The sequence below is a fragment of the Vipera ursinii genome (assembly GCF_947247035.1).
Source record: "Vipera ursinii genome assembly, chromosome: 4".
Classification (NCBI taxonomy): domain Eukaryota; kingdom Metazoa; phylum Chordata; class Lepidosauria; order Squamata; family Viperidae; genus Vipera; species Vipera ursinii.
The window spans coordinates 34,173,511-34,186,538 of record NC_139514.1 but is presented as its reverse complement, the minus strand read 5'-3'; positions in this window follow the sequence as shown (position 1 = coordinate 34,186,538).

Genomic DNA, 13,028 nt, shown 5'->3' with positions numbered 1-13,028 from the left:
TATGTGTGTATCTATATCCCAAAAAAAATCTATAAACAATTGTTTTTTTTGTTCTTTGAGCTGTAGGAAAGTCTTTGACCACCTTGAAGTTACTTGGCTTATGTTGCTGCCAGCTGATGTTCTGAACTGCTGCTGAAGCATTGGCTTAGCAAAATCGTTCGGTCTGTATTGGGACCAGGGAGTACAAAGGTGCTTTACCAGCTGCTGCCTGACTGTGGGCTGTCAACATCTCTGAGGAAGTGGAGTGGCTGGCAGGCTCTGCTCTCTCAGCTCTTCTGCTATTGGCTTGCTGAAATCCACACCTACTTCATTGTCATCATCAGTTGCCTTCTACGCTTACTGTAGTCTGATGGTGGCTGCTTTGCTTCCTCACTTGCAATATTTTCTTCTCTGTGGTCTCCCACAAGAATGTCCTTGCTGCTGCCGATAAGTGCTTTTTTTATTAGGGGAAACTAAACTTCACCAGTGTCGCCTTCAAAATGAAACAGGTCCACTTAAAAGCAATTATGTGACAGCCTAAAAGAAAACCATTCACTTTCCTGTCTCCTGCAGGAAATGATGCAATTATTTATTTGATTCATTAATCAGGAAGAGAAGGAGCCTGCTAACTATACTTAATTGCAGCAGTAGGACATTGCCTCTCTTTAAGGGTAGGAAATCTATAGAGATTTATTTTTATTTTTGGTAGTTCTGCAAATTATGGGTCCCCTCACCTTTCACCAGCTGCCCTGAATCAATAGCATCATTTTGGCTAAGTAAGCAGTGGCAATAGGATGCTTTAAAAACTGTTAATATAATATATGATGCTGTTGACTTCAGTGATACAATGCTTGGCCATGGCTGGAATAACGAGATACAAAGCCAGCTACATCAGCTATATGTTTTTCTGTTTATTGTGTATATTTATATAGCATATAAGAAGATATATCTGACTTATCTTGTCCAACATTTAAGGATCCTGGAAATCCAGAAATGATTGAATAAGGATGTATTTCTACATCTGCAGCTAGCATTTAGGCTTATATAGGATTATATAATGCAACAGTATGTAATGTATGTGAAGAAAGATTTAAAACATATATATCATAGTCCAGTGATTAAGAATGTATTAAAAAGCAAGAGTTTTTATTTTAAAAATATCCCCGTTTCATTAACTTAATTCCCACTGCAGCACAATAAAAAGAAGCAACAAAAGCAGCATTATAGCAATGATAAAGGTAAAGGTAAAGGTTCCCCTGCACATGCGTGCTAGTCATTTGCGACTCTAGGTGCTGGTGCTCATCTCCATTTCAAAGCCAAAGAGCCAGCACTTGTCTGAGGACATCTCCGTGGTCATGTGGCCGGCATGACTAGATGCCAAAGGCGCACAGAATGCTGTTACCTTCCCACTGTAGTGGTCCCTATTTTTCTACTTGTATTTTTATGTGCTTTCGAACTGCTAGGTTGGCAGAAGCTGGGATCAGTAACAGGCGCTCACTCTGCTATGCGGCACTCGGGATTCAACCCGCCAAACTGCCGACCTTCTGATCGACAGGCTCAGCATCCTAACCCACTGAACCACCATGTCCCTATAGCAATGATACTTCAGTATAATTTCAACCAAAAGCTTAGGTGAATAAGTAAAGGTTTAGTGGGTGCTGAAGGCTAACAAGACAGGGACAACCATTACTGAATTATTACTGCAACATTTTTACAGGGGACTATGCTTGAAGAGTATTCAGAAGCTACAACTGGTATAGGATGCAGCAGCACATACCGTAGGATGGAAAATGCAACACGCTGTTGCACAATTGCATTGTTGCTGGTTTGCTTCAGGGTCCAAATTCAAAGTGTTTAAAATCCTTCATGGCATGGCTTCAGGATATCTGAGGAGCCATCTCATTCTAATGGGATTGACATATCCCACTTCCTCCAGCAGCAAAAAGATTGCTGTAGACCTCATGTGCTAAGGAATTTCAGCTGGTGGGGTCCAGGAAAAGACCTTTTCTGCTATAATTCCAATTCTTTGGAAGTAAGATCTCCTCCCACCTTTGAACTTTCAGAAGGATTTAAATCTGGCTCTTCCAGCTAGGTTGGAGCCCTGATGGGGGAGCTATAAGCTGGGGGTGGCTGATAGGATAGTAGAAGACCCTAATTCCCATGCTGCCCACCCTCTTGGGTTTTGGCTTTTATCTAATCCTTTTCAATTTTAATTGTTTTTATGTTTATCATTTTATCATTTTGTGAGCTATTGCTTCAATAATGAGATGAGCAGCATATAAATTTAATAAATGCATAAATAAGGGGATAGCTACTTTTTAGGTTGTTGAATAATAAATGTTTGGCTGTTGCTGCATTTTTTCTCTCCACCATCCTTCATGTTCTTTATCACATAATTCTTTTTCTTTATAGAAAGTGGTCATACTTCCTCACAAAACCATGGACTGCAATCACATACAATCTTTTTTTAAAGAATGAAATGAGACTTATGTAGAGTTAGAGGTATCATGTTTTTTCCAATAAAAGCTAATCCTTCTCTTTGCATCATGGTAGTTTCCCATTTATTTTTCCCCCATAAAATAATCTTAAAAATTAAAAGGGCAGATGGGATGGTAAACAGCATGCAAGGAATGTATCAAATCAACCAGACAGGATGCAAAGAATTTTTGTGCTATATTTATTGATATACCATAAGCTTCAGATGCCAAGAGTATAAACAATTTATGAACATTTGAAATTTTAAAATATGAGCAGTTTGGAAGATAATTCTAAATTACTGCCTAAATTACATAGATATTTTTAAAAAATCAGTGAAGGTATAGACACTTGAGAAGACCTCTGTGTTTTTAACTGACTACTACAATAAGCTTTGCTTATTTAACATTTTTATGTTAAGAACTATTGTAATAAGAATGCACCTTTTAGGTCTCATCTGTCCTTGAGGTTCAGAGTATCCTTGGTAACCTTTTATTCCTTCCTAGATCAAAAGGAGGTCTTTACTTTAAATTTCTTCCACACAGAGGGTGCCCATGAATATTTATATTGTCCACCAGTGGTTCAATTAACACTTCTATAAAGAACAAAACATTGTTTTGAAATTTGTATAATTGAAAGATATTTCATGCCCACAAGTATAGTTGATACATTTGATTGCAGAGAAGTTGATGACAATTTTAACATAAGCCAGTAGTGTGATATGGCTGCAAAAAAGGAAACCTTAGTAATTACATCAGTAGAAATATACAGTAGTTTCCAAATCACAGGAAGCAACACACAAAGTCTTTGAGTTTATCATGACCAACTCAAATCTTATCACTTCTTATCTTATCATTTCAAACTTTAAGAGGAATTATGAAAAACTAGAGCAGGAGATGGAATGAAAGACAATAAAGATCATTGTGTATATTCTACAAGAAAATATGATACTAACTTCCTAACAGAGCATTTCACTCGTAGAACCAAACATGAAGATAGATAGTTGACTTCCTTTTCACTGGTGTGTTCAGTTAGAAGTTGAACAGCCATCTGCCAAGGAAGCTTTAATCTGGATTCTTGTATTGAGCAAGATTAAGTTCAGTTGCATAAACAACACTTCTAAGTCTCCAGAGATAATACTCAATTTACAATCATAACAGAGCCCAAAATTTATGCTGCTAAGCAAAACAAGTGTTAAGTGAGTTTTGCCCCATTTTATGACCTTTCTTGCCACAGTTGTTAACTGAATCACTGCAGTTGTTAAGTTAGTAACACAATTGTTAAGTGACTTCCCCATTGACTTTGCTTGTCAAAAAGTCACAGAAGCTGTTCACATGACCCTGGGACATTACTACCGTCATAAATATGAGCCAGTTGCCAAGCATCCTTATTTTGATCATGTGATCATGGGGATGCTGCAACAGTTGTAAGTGTGAAAAATGATCATAAGTCACTCTTTTCAGTGCTGTTGTAACTTTGAACAGGCGCTAAATGAACTGCTGTAAGTTGAGCACTAGCTGTACTGCAGTTTCTAGCATTCTAACTCCAGTTTTAAAACATCTTTCCTCAGTGAAAGTATATCATAGTGATATCGGTTGGATGTTTTTCATACAAGATTATTCACGAATAGATCAATGGTGTATCAATATTCCAACACTATATGAGAATTTACATCACATAAGTGGGTTAGGACGCTGAGCTTCTTGATCAGAAGGTCGGCAGTTTGGCGGGTCGAATCCCGAGTGCTGTGTAACAGAGTGAGCGCCTGTTACTTGTCCCAGCTTCTGCCAACCTAGCAGTTTGAAAGCATGTAAAAATGCAAGTAGAAAAATAGGGACCACTACAGTGGGAAGGTAACAGCGTTCCGTGCGCCTTTGGCGTTTAGTCATGCCGGCCACATGACCATGGAGACGTCCTCGGACAAACGCTGGCTCTTCGGCTTTGAAACGGAGATGAGCACCGGCCCCTAGAGTCGGAAACGACTAGCATGCATGTGCGGGGGAACCTTTACCTTTACCTTTATCAATTAAAGAGTCAGCTGGTTTCACCTCATCTTCTGGGTTAAGGTCAGATGAGGGTGCTGGGACATTTGTAACTGTAATAATAAGTAACTTTTTTCAGTGCCATTGTAACTTTGAACTGTCACTAAAAACTGTTGTAAGTTGAGGACTACCTGTAATTTTATGACATTTGCACACATATCTCAAAATAAGTTATTGAAGTCCTGATTACACCAATTAAATGAGATCTGAAGATAAGAGATCTAGATTAGGCATTCATATCTCTGAATTAATTGTTACCAATAAACAAATTCATTTGGGGAAATGCAGGCAGATATATAATCTGGCAAAAAGCACCATGCATGCATCGTAGATGCTTGATGGAGTAGTTTTCTGCGTACAGATGGAAAGACACAAAAATTCATGGACTGCCACTGACTGCCACAAAAAGTACTAGACTAGGCAGATTAAGTGCTCTGATGGTGTAGAATAGCTTCACTTTTCTATCAAAAAAGAAACTATATATATTGCTTTCAGTTAAAACTATATGAAGTATACATGTTTACAGAGATTTTTGTATGTTACCTAGAAAGCAGTATCAAAAATTTAAATGCATCTTCATGTTCTATGCATAAGATTAATCTTTTGAGTGAGTGAGTGAGTGAGTGAGTGAGTGAGGAAGAAAGGAAGCAAGCAAGGAAGGAAGGAAAGCAGTGAGTTTTATAATTGTTGCAGTAATTTAACTTTATGTTTTATTTAAATAAATCACTCCTCTATAGTGTTCCTCAACCAGATAGATCATATATTAATTAGGACTTTTGGACATGTTATATTTACCAAATGGACAAACCAGTTTAGAGATCTTCCAGCAAGTATTGTGACTTTATTCTCCTTTTACAGCTTCCACAAATAACTGTGTCCCTGAACAAATTATCCTTTCTTTGATGGAATATATTGCTAAACACTTTACCTAAATAGATATTTCCAAGGAAATGTGGTATCATTTCCACCTACAGTAGCCTCAAGACCTTCCCATTTTTCATAATCATAGAGGAATTGATTTCCTGTTGATATAAATTGGTTTCTACTTTTTGGGTGTTACAAATGTTATCTTAGGGTAACAGCACTCTCAAAGCTCAACAAACATGAAAACTTAGTTTAAGAAACATTTAACTTACTATTGAGACCTCTTAAATTTGGTTCATTGAATGAGACTAAATTTGGCATTGTATATTCTTCATTATAATTCTGACACGGTTTTCAAATATTCTTGAACAAACTTGTAATTTGTCCCAAAATAATTGGATCTAGTAAAAGAATGTGTAAGCTTACTTTAATATCTATTAAATGAGGAGAAATTCATGACCTATAAAAGAATTTCTTACACAATATATATTCCACAAACTCTTTGCGGTTTTTAGAGATCCTGCAGGGCTTTTCTTGTGTTGTTGTGTATTTCATTGTGTAAAGATACTTATTTAGTGCTGTATATTTTAATGGAATTGAAGGAACAATAGTTGGTAGGAATTTTGCCTGAGAAAGAATATTGGAATGAAGACCACCGCTGTTAGATTTGTTTTCTGGGGTCCCCAGGGCCAAGTTCAGAAATGATTTTCATGGTCTTAACATAACCAAAAACTTAAATAGAGCTAAAGCAGCAGATATAAAGATGTTCCTTTCATCTAAATCTGACAAACTATTGTGGGTGCCTCAGGCAAGCACTGGTCAATTACTCTATAAAGCATTATGTGTTAAATAAATAAAAGACTACATATTAGAGAGAAACAGCAAACTATATAAAACTACCAAATAGCAGAATTGTGCAAAGCTTTAATGTTTGGTTCAAACTGTTTCCTCAAAGCTTCTTAACAAAAATAAATGTTCCTCCATTTCAAAAAAAAAGAGAAAGAAAAAGAAAAAGAAAAAGGGGCACCTCTAGTTCAGGGACTATGCATTTTCAGCCCTTGCTATAGATTAATGAAAGGAAAAATCAAAAACCCTCCTCCTCTATATGATTATATATTTATTTATCATATAAATGTATGTCCCTGTAGTGAAGAGGAAGCTATAATAATTTATCTACAGTTCTACAGATAACCACCAGTTATCAAATATATTAGCTTAATGGCCTTTTGAATATAATTGTGCTTAGTAGCACCCACTTTATGCTATGGAAGAATATTATCTTTCCACCTTGCTTTTTACTTCTTTTGAATGTTATCTCCTTCATCATTTCTTAAGGGACCAGCTAATGTTACAGTCTCAGCAAAAAAATACTTGCAAAGGCCCCCATAAGCTTCAGGGAGGATTTTAACCTCTTTCTTGAAGATAAAAGTTTGTTATAAAAGAAGCCCTTAACACTGTGTGCACTGCGTGTGTTAATAAATGTCACTTATGTTTCACCTTTAACCCAACTATGCAGCCAATTCAGTTTAAGAAAATAAAAATTGAAATAAATCTCTTTTAAAATTCATGTTGTTATCTACTGGGTTGTTTTTGTTCTTTCACACCTAGAAAGTACAGTTAAAGCATTATACTTTTGTAAAATAACGACATGTTTCCTCTGAAAAACCTTTTCAAATTTTCTGCAGGCTGATTGATTGGTTAGAGGTATTTCTATGCTCCAAAACATCTCTGTGATGCTTATAACAGAAATAAAAGGTTAAAGTCATCAAAACAATGACAATATTTATTATAGCAGCAGAATCAGTGAACATCCTCTCTTCTAGAACCAACTTTTCACCTCATTTTGAAAGCTCTGTACATGAGATCAGTTTATATATGTGGGGGCAAATTGTTATGCAGATAGAAGATCACCGTTAAGGTGGCCCTGCTCTAGAAGCCCTGTAGGTGGATTTTTCTTTAGAAATGGATCCAAAAGGATCTCTGTCATAACCTTAGAAGAGGGACAAATCCAAAGAGCTCTGTGGAGATTAAAAAGTGATACTCATCATGTGGAATTAAACCTGGAAGCCAAGTGGCAGCCATTGCAACTCCTACAGTAGAGATGTTACCCTATCTGTGGCATGCTGACCAGTTCAATTTCTAGGTGGTCTTCAATGACAGTCTCATGTAGAGTAAGTTTCAGTAGTTCAATGAGATGACAAGAGCCTAAGTAACTGTGAGTAATGCATCCTAGTTCAAAAAAGATCAAAATTAGTATGCAAGATGTAATTGGTTAATCCCTGGAATCACAGTTCTACACCAATTCTATTTTCTAGAATTCAGTCCAAGTCGGCTTCCCAATCCAAATCCTGAAACTCTGCAAATATCAAATTATTATCTTCATTGCATCACCTGTTTGAACAAGAGTGGAGATGCATAATTATATATCATTCACATATTACTAATATCATATCACATATTGATATATGACCTCACCCAGCAAGTTTGTGTTGAAATTATTCCTTTTGATTTTACAAAGTTTTTTATGGATTGTAGTTGTTCAGAATTAGTTTGTTGTTGTTAGTTGCAAAATCATGTCCAACCCATCGTGACCCCATGGACAACCTTCCTCCAGGCCTTCCTGTCCTCTACCATCTTCTGGAGTCCATTTAGGCTCATGCCTACTGCTTCAGTGACTCCATCCAGCCACCTCATTCTGTCGTCCCCTTCTTCTCTTGCCCTTCCCAGCATTAGGCTCTTCTCCAGTGGGTCCTTCCTTCTCATTAGGTGGCCAAAGTATTTGAGTTTCAACTTCAGGATCTGGCCTTCTAAAGAGCAGTCAGGGTTGATCTCCTCTAGGACTGACCAGTTTGATCACCTTGCAGTCCAAGGGACTCACAGGAGTCTTCTCCAGCACCATAGTTCAAAGGCTTCAATTCTTTGATGCTCAGCCTTTCTTATGGTACATCTTTCACAGCCATACATTGCAACTGGGAAGAGCATAGCCTTGACTATATGCACTTTTGTTGGCAGAGTAATGTCTCTGCTTTTTAATGTGCTGTGTAGATTTGCCATGGCTTCCCCCCCCCCCCAGGAACAAGTGTCTTTTAATTTCTTGGCTGCAGTCCCCATCTGCGGTGATCTTGGAGTCCAGGAAAATAAAATCTGTCACTACCTCCATTTCTTCCCCATCTATTTGCCAGGAATTTCAGAATTAGTTAGTTTCTTACAAAGGGGGCACCAGCTCCTCTTTCAAGACTACAAATAGAGCTCCTTTCTCAAGAAGATATTAGCCACTTAATGTATCCAGTCTACCACCACATCTTTAGACCTTTTATTGGGCAGAAGAAACAGAGATTCATTACACAGGATAATGGATTCACAGCACAAGTATTCTGTCCATTTCCTCAAGATTTTATGGCATGTTCTGATAGCCAGTGTGATCATGTCTCCATCACTTCAGTAGGACCTGTCTAGCTCATATTCATGTCTATACAAATACTAGCAATTTGATTTTCCACTTATGGAGCAAATTTCTCCCAACAACCCATCATCAGTTTTTCTAGACCTGATTTCCCTAAAACAAAATGGGCCACTTTAAATAAGGCTACTGAGTTACTATTTCTCAATGTATACAGAACAGATAAATAATCCTACTGTACTTCATGTTCTTATTGTATGGTATTGATGCAATTATGAACAAATTAAATTATCTAATTTGTCTTAGGGCATTTCAGGGTCTCCTCTAGTACTTCATGTCCCAGACCTCTTCAGAAAACTAAGAAGCTTCTTTGTATCAGTGGACATGGAGGCATTACTGGGAATCGATTATATTAAGAACGGCTATCAACTTCACATTCTATTGGTCAATTATATCTACTGCAATACTGTATGCCATTTTTTCCCCCAAGAAAATTTGAAATTCCTTTTGGTCATCTAGTGCCCAGGGTCATCTCTTCTACCTGTGGGGCATCAAGGCTTAAGAGAAATCCAAGCAAAACAGATAGTGTTCTGATTTATGAGAAAGGACTGGCAAAGTCTCTCCATTTTCAGATGACAGCTCAGTTACTCATGAAACATTGAAAAAGTGAAGACTTTTGTTCTTTTTCTTTTTTAATAAATTCAGTGATTCAACAGTAAATATGGTTTCAAGATATTGCAAACAGTATCTTAAACTAAGTGAAATTGATATAAATTTGTCACTCTTCTTAAAGTCTAAATAATAGTAAAAAAAAATTCTAGGAAAAAGAAAATTGGGAATCCAGCAATTGCGAGTGACATAAAAAATGAACATCACATCAGAAGTCAAAGCAGAGGAAAAGTTTGAAAATGATTTCTTAAACCAGCTTTATTTCTAGCCAACTTTTGCTCAGCGGGCACAGATAAGGCCAAGCAAAAATGTCTCTGGCAAGGGGTATTTTTTGTGTAAATTGTATTAGTTTTTATAGGGTTAGGAATGAGGTGGGATTGGGATTGGGATTTGGATTAGGATTAGAGTTGGGGTTGGGGTTCTTCCAAATAACATTCTCAATATTTAGCAAACAGTATAATGTCTGGGTTCATGTGTTTAACAAGAAATAATAGAAAATGCTTAATTATCATAAACAATATGTTAATTAATCACTTGATAGTCTTCTTCTTACTAATATATATTCAAAGTTACATATCACATTCCTTTCTCTCTAACTCATATTTCTAGCCATTGATAGAAATTATCTCATGTTCTAAAATGCAGAGTCTTCTTTCTCTTCTATCTTTAAAGTCTGTCTGTTTCTGCACGCTCTAAAATTTTCTTAATTAATACTTCTTCAGTTAGTATGTGTAGAATTAAATATATACAATCTTTCTCATAATTAGCTCCTATTATTCCTAACAAAAATAATTCTGGCTTAAAGTCTATTTGTTTCTTAGTCATTTTCTGCAACCATAAATGTATTTTTACCCAAAATCTTTTTGCTTTTGGGCATGTCCACTAGATATGATATCAAGTACCTGGTTTTTGTTTGCATTTCCAATACTTGTTTGCAGTATTTTTAAACATTTTTGCTAATCTCACTGGTGTCATATGCCATCTGTAAAACATTTTATATAAATTTTCTTTATATGCCACTGCTTTAGTTAATTTAACATTTATTTTCCATAACTTTTGCCAGTCTTCTAATTCTATAATATATCCAAAGTTCTTTGCCCATATTATCATCATTTCTTTAACTTGTTCTTCCTCCACCTTTAAGCTTAACAGAAATTTATTGAGTTTTTTAATCAACTCTTAATCTGTTTTTAACAGTATCTGATCAAATTCTGTCTGTTCCTTATAGAATCCCATTGTTTTAACATCTTTTTCATATCTTGTTTGAATTTGCAGATATGACAAATCATGATAGATCAATTCCTTGTTCTTGTAAATCTTGTCTGTCTTTCAATTTTCCTTCATTGTCCTAAATATCTTTATAAGTCACAACTTTGTTGTAATTAATTAAATTTGGGTAAGCAAAAGCTTCTATTGTTGAAAGCTATCCAGGTATCTTAATATAAATTTTTGCTTTCATTTTTTCTGATTCTGAAAGAAGTACATTTCTTATAAAGTGGTTTTGAAAGTTTCTATGCGTTTTATTCTTCCCATACCACAGAAACGCATGCCAACCAATTTGTAGGTCATGCCCCTCTAGGTATAATAGTCTTTTGTCTCTAAGCATTATCCATTCTTTAAGCCATGTTAAAATAGTTGCTTGGTAGTATAATGTCCAGTCCGGCAATCCAAATCCTCCACTTTTTTTCACTTCTTGTAGCATTTGCAGTCTAATTCTAGCTTTTTTTTCTTGCCAAGGGATATTTTGAAACACTTGGCTTTCTTTTCTGCTGCTGCAGTTTGAGAAATTTAACTTAATTAAGTAACAGAAAGTAGGAAAAAAGATAGACAACAGTGCAATCCAAAGAACATAAATTGTGATAGTTAGTAGTGAAATAGACAGGAGACCAGGTGCTGGGGAAGAAAAATATTCTATTTACAGCTGCATATGGAAAAGAATGCTGACTTCTGTGACAGAAAATGCTTACAAATAGATAAGGATCATGTCAGCAGAAGACGTGAATAGCAACAATACATTTTCTGAAACAGAGCTGGTAATAAGGGAGAATAAAAACCAGAATTTTCATATTATAGGAAGGATGAGAACCCTGTGGCCTTTTAGATGTTCATATATTACAACTTCTAGCTTTCTAAACAATTAGCCAAGTAGGCTGAATTATTAGGAGATCTAGCTCAATAACATTTGAAGGCCTTGAATATGTTCCCAAATTCTCTAAGAAGGCTTACATTGGAAGGTGGCTCACATCACACCCAGCTTTGACTTCAGGCGTTGTGTGAATCCAACCATAGTTTGGACTGCCAGTCTAAAATGGAGCCAATTATAGTTTATTTAATAAAACTTTCAGCAAAACATGGCATGAATGATGTGTAAACTAGTAAGTCATGCCATTGATCCATCAATATTCAGTATTGCTCTGACAGAGAAAGACTCATCTATACTTTCAGTAAGTAGACACTGGCTTACCTTATGTTTACTTAGGGAATCATTAAATCATACCCATTATCAGAAGTGTTCAACTATTGTATGTAGAATAAAAATTAAAATGAGAACAAAGGGCATAGGTTTAGTTAGTTTCATGCATCAGTGAAAGGGATAAATTCAAAATTAGAAATATTTACTGTAGATGAAATAGAAAAAATACAATTATAATTGAAAAGCCAATAAAATATTACCAATGTTTCTACTCAATCTGCTCTTCAGAAACTATTAATAGACTACATCTGCTTTCTATTCTTACATTGCTTTGTTTTTTAAAACTCGAAAATGAACCAAACTTTGAACCAAACCTGGAAGTGAAATTTTTCAAAATACTGTACTCAAAATCTCAGAAAAGTTTTTTTCTAAGCTCTGCCAGTTGGAAACTTCACATAATCAATCAGGGACACTTTATATGCAAAGCATGTACTACTCCATTGAGCAATGGAGAAAGACTTTGGTTTAACTATTCTTAGACCCATAATAAGTGAATGATCCTTATATTCATATTAGGCCATTACTGTTTCTTTGGCAGCCAAACCCCTTTTCAGGAATGTTTTATGAAAATGAGATCAGTGACATCACTAAAACAAAAAGTTTAATTTATATCACAAAGAGACAGATTTGAACTGGTAGATTTAAACCAGCTATTACATATTAGGTGTGGATAGTTATCACAATGCTATAAAACAGACATGTCAAACTCATGACGTCACGTGATGTTGCACGATGTATCGGAGCTTTTTCTCCATTGCCGGCAATGGGGTGGGCACGGTTTCCTGATGACGCATCCGGCCTGTGGGCCGGCAGTTTGACACCCCTGCTATAGAATGGATCCACCGGAAAATTGCCTGTGATTGAGGTCTGCTTCATATAATCATACTTGGAAATCCCTTTTTTTCAGGGCTATTGTATTCAGAGTCACTGCTCTTCTTACTCTATGACATTTTTTTCAAATCTTTGATACAGATATTTATGGTTTATGATTTATGAAGCAGTTCTGAATGGCTAAAAGTACATAAGTAATATTGAGCTTTTGGGGATAAAGCTGTATGAAAAGAACTGAAATACTTTCTTTATAGTGATAAACCAAATTATATTTTTCCCCATGTCCATGTAACTG